Raw genomic sequence first — 6,807 nt, forward strand, 5'->3', positions numbered from 1 at the left:
GAACTCAGAAATCCGCCTGCCTCTGCCTCCCAAGTGCTGGGATTAAAGCTTGTGCCACCACTGCCCGGCCAGTCTTCATTTGTTTTGTTTCGCTTTGCGTTTTTTTTTTTTGGGGGGGGGTTTGTTTGTTTTGTTTTTTTGAGAAAATATCTCACGTGGTCCAGGCTTCCACCTTTCTCTGACCTTGAACTCCTGATCATCCGTCCTGTACTCCAGAGTGCCTGGGTCACGGGCATGTGACACCGTGGCCAGTCTTTACATGCTATTTCTATGGCATTTTGAGCTAAGTCTATCTAATCCTTTGATTATTAGTTCTGCAAGGGCAGCGGCGGTACCCGCTTCTCCCCTATCCTGTTCTGGCTCAGTTCTTAGTGCCGGGTGGGGAGCAAGACTTTCAGTGGAAGCTGAGTGAGCGAGGGACGTCTGAGGGAGAGGGACAGGAAAGAAGCTGAGAGATGTCCAGGCATAGGTGTGCTTCCTCCTACCATGCAGGTCCCAGACCCTGAAGAAGGTACAGGGCTGTGTGATGATTTAAATGGGAATGGCTGTCAACAAGTGTGCGCACACACACACACACAGACACACACACATTTGTTGTTGTTTTTGTTTGAGACCATGTGCACATACATTTAGATACGCAAATACACACAGCAATGATAAAAGCAACAAAAACCCAGAAACAGGTGCCGGGCCGGTTTCTCTGTGTAGCACTGGCGGCCCTGGATCCCTATCTGTAGGTCAGGCTGGCCCCAAACTTGGAGATCAGCCTGTCTCTGCCTTCTGAGTGCTGGGATTAAAGGTCGCCAAGCTTTGGCTCATATATTTGAATGCTTGTTCCTTAGTTGGTTGGCTGTTTTGGGAAGGAGGAGGCCTAGGTGGAGGAGGCCATGTCACTGGCCGTGGGCTTTGAGCTTTTGAAAGCTTGTGCCAGGCTCTTCTCTCTCTCTCTCTCTCTCTCTCTCTCTCTCTCTCTCTGCCATGTACTTATGGGTCAGGATGCACATCTTCACCTATTGCCCCAGTGCCATGCCTGCCTGCTGCCACGCTCTCTGCTGTGATGGCCACAGACTTACCCTCTGAAACTGTAAGCAAGGCCCTTGTATAAGATGCCTTGGTCATGGTGTCTCTTCACAGCAATAGAAAAGTAGCTAAGGCAAGGGCTAGTTCATTGTCCCCTCTGAGAGCTGGGTTGAAACCTAACTGCTAAGGTAACTATAGAGGCCACTGGGTCACAAGAACTCTGACCTTGTGAGATGATGAACACCAGTACAGCAGGAGCTACATTCTTTAGCTCACTCGACCTTTACCAGTCTGTCCTGTGAGGTCCCGGACCACGGGAAGATGCATGGAGAAGCCCCTGCCAGGAGCTGCTGCGGCACTTGCTAGCTTCCACAGCTGAGAGCCATCAGTGTCTCTCTATTGTATTGTATCCAGTCAGTCATGGCAGCATTAATGAACTGAAAGACAAATAAAAACATTCTGGGGGAGCCAGACAAAAGTTCCTGCTCCTGGGAGGCAGAAGCAGGCAGATCTCTGAGTTCAAGGCCAGCCTGAGCAAACCTGGGAGCAGGAAAGATGACCCAGCAGTTAGATTGAGTACCACTCTTGCAGAGTCCCCAGGTTCAGTTCCTAGCACTCACTCTGCCAGTGACTCCAGCTTCAAGGAGGCTGGTGTCCTCCTCCGACCATGTGCACATACATATAGACACACAGATACACACAACAACAAAAACAACAACAAACATCCAGAAGCAGGTGCTGGGCTAGTTAGCTGGCTCAGGGGGTAAAGATCACCTGCTGACAAGCCTGGCAAGCCAGTGTCCAATCCTTGGGACCCACGTGATGGAAGGAGGGAACGGAACCAACTTCAGCAAGTTTTCTCTGATCTCCACCTGTGCTGTGGCTCACACACACCTACACATAAACACGCACACACACACACACACACACACACCTCTGAACACAAGCCCCTGCACACACACTAAATTGTTGAGGTTTGGTCTTTTGTTATGTATTGTAATGCTAAATACTGGCTCCCGGAGACAAGAGAATCTGCACACATACAAGAGATACTATGTAATCTTGCTCCCCAAGTTATCCCTGATTGGTGAATAAAGTTGCCTACAGCCTATAGCTGGGCAGAAGAGAGATAGGTGGGGTTTAGGTTCCCGGGCTTGGGGTCTGAGGAGAGACCACAAGGAGGGAGTCTTAGGTGGAGAGAGGGAAGACACCATGGGATATGTGAGTCATGAAAACATGGCCGTGAGGGCTGGCCAACTGGAGTTAAGAGCAGCCCAGATGTAACATGACAAGTTATAACTCTGGGTTATTGATAGAAAAGTAGATATAAAAGCTTAGAGGGTAGATATCTGCCCAGCTCTAGAGCATTAAAGGCTTACTATAAATATAAAGGTTGTGTGTCTTTTATCTGGGAACTGAATGATCAAAGGCAGGGTAGGAACCCCCAATTGAGATTGAATACTTACTACAACACTAAATATTTAGAAATACTAATTTATTTTTATTTTATATGTCTGAACATTTTGCCTGCATGTACATAAATGCCCTGCATGCGCACCTAATCCCTAAAGAGGCCAGAAGAGGGTGCCAGATCCCCTGGAACTGGGGGTGTAGATGGTTGTGAGTCACCATGTGGATGCTTGGAACAGAATCTGGGTCCTCTGCAAGAGCGACAAGTGCTTTTAACTGCTGAGCCATTTCTCTAACCCATAAAAGAATGTGGCTTCTTCTTGTTGTTGTTTGGGACAACCTGTCTACTAGACCAAGCTGGCCTTGCTCAAACTCAGAGATCCACCTGCCTCTGCCTCCCAAGTGATGGGATTAAATAATTCTGCCTTCACACCCAGCCTAATTTTTTTTAATATCCGGAAACCCTCAGACTGGTGGAGCATGCACTTGGGATACTGAGGCAAGGTCTAGTTCAAAGCCACCCTGGATACAGAGGGATACTTATTCCCAAGATAAGAAAGGAGAAAAGGTTCTGAAATGTCTTTTCAAACAGGCCGAGTGTGGTGATGCACGCTTGTAGTCCCGACACTTCAGAGTCTGAGGCAGAAGTATTGCCACAAACTAGAGGCCAACTGAGCTATGCAAGTTGGGCCTCACAAGGCTAAACCGCTAGAGGACACCACAGAATGTGGAGCTGAAAGCAGCCACTCTCTGACTTTCTTTCCTCTTCTCTTGCTAAGAGGACACTTTCCTCTGGGCCTGCTGTTCTCAGGGACCTTGAGGGGCTTTGGGTGGGGGTGGGGGGTTGTGAGTAACGGCAACGCTCTTGGTAGAAATGGAGACCCTCAAACAGGGCCACAGCGCACCTGCAGGTCCCCAGCCTTCCTCCCAGGACTTCTCTTCACTTTTCTTGGCCAAGTTAGCCACGGTGGCAACCTCCTTCGACCCCAGCATCCCAGAGGCAGAGGCAGATGGATCTCTGGGAGTTCAAAGCCATTCTGGGAGTTCTAAACCAGCCAGGGCTATGTACTGAGATCCTATCTCAAAAATAAAATAAAATAATAAAAAAATAAGAGCAAAACAACAACACAAAAACCTTAACAACAAAACACAAAATCAGGACCGTTTTGTGAGACAGGGTGCTCAGGCTAGCCTGGGACTCATCATGAGCTCCTGGTCTCCTGTTTGTACCTCCCAAGTGCTGGGATTATAGGAATGTGCTAGGTTTGTTTGTTTGTCTGTTTTTATGCCTGCATCTCACTTTCTTGCCCAGGCTAGCCTGGACCTCCTTATGTCACCCAGGCTGGTTTAAATTTCTTTGTAATCTTGCCTCAGCCCTCAGAGCTGGGATTACAGGCGTGAGGCACCATACCTGGCTTCAGATTGGGATTTTCTTCAACTGACCTTTCCTCTAGGATATCGCCTTAGTTATCTTTCTATTGCTGTGAAAAGACACTGGGACAAAGACAACTGTTATGAAAGAGAACATTTAATTTGTGGATTGCTTACAGTTTTAGATGGTCAGTTCATGATCATGGTAGAAAGCAGACAAGCATGGTGCTGGAGCATTAACTGAGAGCTTTTACATCCTGATGCTTAGGGCGACTGGCAGGGAGGGAGGGAGGGAGAAAGAGAGAATTTCCTGGTTCATCTGTGTCCGTAGCTGATTGGTTAGTACCTATTATCATTTAGGGACTGGGCCAGGCCTGAGTTTTTGAAACCTTAAAGCCCACCCCTCAGTGGCATAATTTCTCCAATCCTTCCCAAACCAGTTCACTAACTGGGGACCAAGCATTCAAACATTCGAGCCTATGGGGGCCTTTCTCATTCCAGCCACCTTAGGGACATTGTATCTCTTGGGGCTTTGTGGATTTATTTTCCCAGAAGTCTTTGGAAACAAGCAACTTTCTATGTTTCTCTCTGCAGGCTGGGTAGAGGTCCAGTCTCCAGCTGGGCAGGATCCTTTGCCCTGGGATTCTCTTGCTCTGTCTCTGTCTGTCTGTCTGTCTGTCTGTCATCTGTCTGTCCATCTGTTTGTCCAATAGCCTGGCAGATAGAATTATAAAGTTTGTATTTGGGGCTCTGTGTATGGGGAAAAGGGGAAGTGTCCTTGACAGATGCAGCTTTGGCATAGAGACAGCCATAGTGAAAGCTTCAGGGAGGAGCTGGGGGCGGGGGGGGGGGGAGGACTGAGGGAGAAGCTGCTTATGTAAGAGTCACAGACAGAACTTGTTTGGTGACCCCTAGGTGGCAGAGCTGCTAAGTTTAGACTTGAACCTGAAACTTTTGATCCTGGAAAGGCATCAGAGGCTGGTGTCTTTGGCAAGAAGGGCTGTGTGCCCTGAACCTGGGATATGGAGGGGCCTGATGGGTTTGGGGGAAGAAGCTGAAGAAGCTATGGCATGTCAGAGCAAGCCCTTAAGGTCAGCTCCCTGCCTCCCTCCTCCAGGGTACTCAGAATCCAACCAGCTTGTTGATTTATTATCTTTCTACCTGTCACTGTCAAGAAAGTCCTCTCCCCTAGAGGGACAAAGGGCAAAAAGGATCCCATAGTTGGAGATGCCTGAGCGGATCCAGACTCGGCAGGTGACATTGTGTGTGTGTGTGTGTGTGTGTGTGCATGGAGCTGTAGCAGCAGAAAACCGTATCAGAGGCAGTACAGACACTGCTGTCAAGATAGGCAACAGGCCACATCCATACCCCCCCTGTCCTGACACCAATTACAAACCTAGGGGTCCCTGAGGCCACCCTCACATTTAAGAACTCACTGGGATCTCTGTCACTCCCAGGCACAGGTAAAATCAACTCAGGAAAGGGTCAGGTGGGCGAGGCCAGGAGGCTTCCCAGGGAACTATCTGCCCTCTCCTGCAGATGGAGTGCCAGCTGGCGCTCACCGCTCTCCAAATGTACCAACTCACACAGAGCATCATCCGCTGCCTACCTAAAGTGTATATTGGGGTTCCATACTTGCTGCCTGTGAGGCCAACACCAGTCCTTCAGACAGACGTACCAAGGCCCAGCTGTGTCAGCTTAGCTCAAAGCTGGTAACTGTGGTAACCGTGGTAATCTCCTTGTTGATTTACCCTGTATGGCCAACTCTCTCTAAATGAAGATCCTCCCCTCGAACAGCACTTTGTGGAAGCTAGGGGCAAAGGTCAGACCTTCTTGCAGACAAAGTTAAGAACTTCTGGCCTGCATTAGGGTGCAGAGTCCATTCTTCCAGGACTGCAACCCCCCAGGGCAGGGTCCTCAGCTGTCCCCAAGCACAGACTGTAGAAGGAAGCCCAGGGGACTGGCTGCCTGCTTGCACGCTGTAGTCACCTGTCATACCCTGATGGCATGGTGAACACCAGCTGGGGGACAGTGTCCTGGAAAGGGACGGGGTGGACAAGCCAAAGCCTGCCCTGCTCCCCGAGGCAGCATTCACTCCAGAAAGGAAGTGAGCAGAGTCGCCATTAGGTATGATGGATGCAAAAAGCCAAGCTCAAAACAACGTGGAAGGAAGAACCTACCTTTGAATAGGAGTAGAGGAAGCGAGCACCCGGTGGAGGGCATGGTTCCGCTGGCAGAGTGCTTAGTGTCTAGCGTGCAGGAAGCTCACAGCACTGGGAGATAGAGGTAGGAAGGTCAGAAGTTCAAACCCATCCTTGGCTACCTAATAGTGCATTTGAGGGAAGCCTGGGCTACGTGAGACGAAGTGTCAAAAAAACCAAAACAACCTTTAATCCTAGCACTCAGGGAGCGGATGTAGATGGGTCTCTTTGAGTTCAAGGCTAGCCTGGTCTACATTGTGAATTCTAGTGCAGCTAGGGCTACATAGTGAGACTCAGTCTAAAAACAACAAAATCCCCCTCCCAAAACCAAGGATGAAGTAATGCTTGTTCAAGTCTTAAAGAGTTGGGTTGTTAAGTCAAATGACAGAGGCAGGTACGGCTTTCCCCCCAGGGCAAACCCCATGTGCCTGTTCACTTGGGTCGCCTGAGAAGACAGCGCTATCTCTTGCCGTGGCATGGAAACTCTGGCTTCTTTCCCACCCAAGGTCTCTGGTAGGAAGGAGCCTCTGACATTCTCACTTTCCACACTCCAGCCCAAATCGGAGAGCCTCACAGCTGCCAGGGCAGGCAGATGGCTTTGCCACCCAATAGCAGAAACGGCCGCACTTACTCCAAATCCCCAATCATTCCAGTTCAGTAAATGGAGAGAGAGCCTCTGCCTTCATTAAGATTTTTATTTTTGGTTTTTTGTTTTGTTTTATTTTGTTTTTACTTATTTTTATTTGTTTTGAATGTAACCCTGGCTGTCTTGGAACTCACTAGGTAGTCCAGACGGGCCTCAAAC

Source organism: Mus pahari, chromosome 14 (genome assembly GCF_900095145.1).
Source record: "Mus pahari chromosome 14, PAHARI_EIJ_v1.1, whole genome shotgun sequence".
Lineage (NCBI taxonomy): Eukaryota > Metazoa > Chordata > Mammalia > Rodentia > Muridae > Mus > Mus pahari.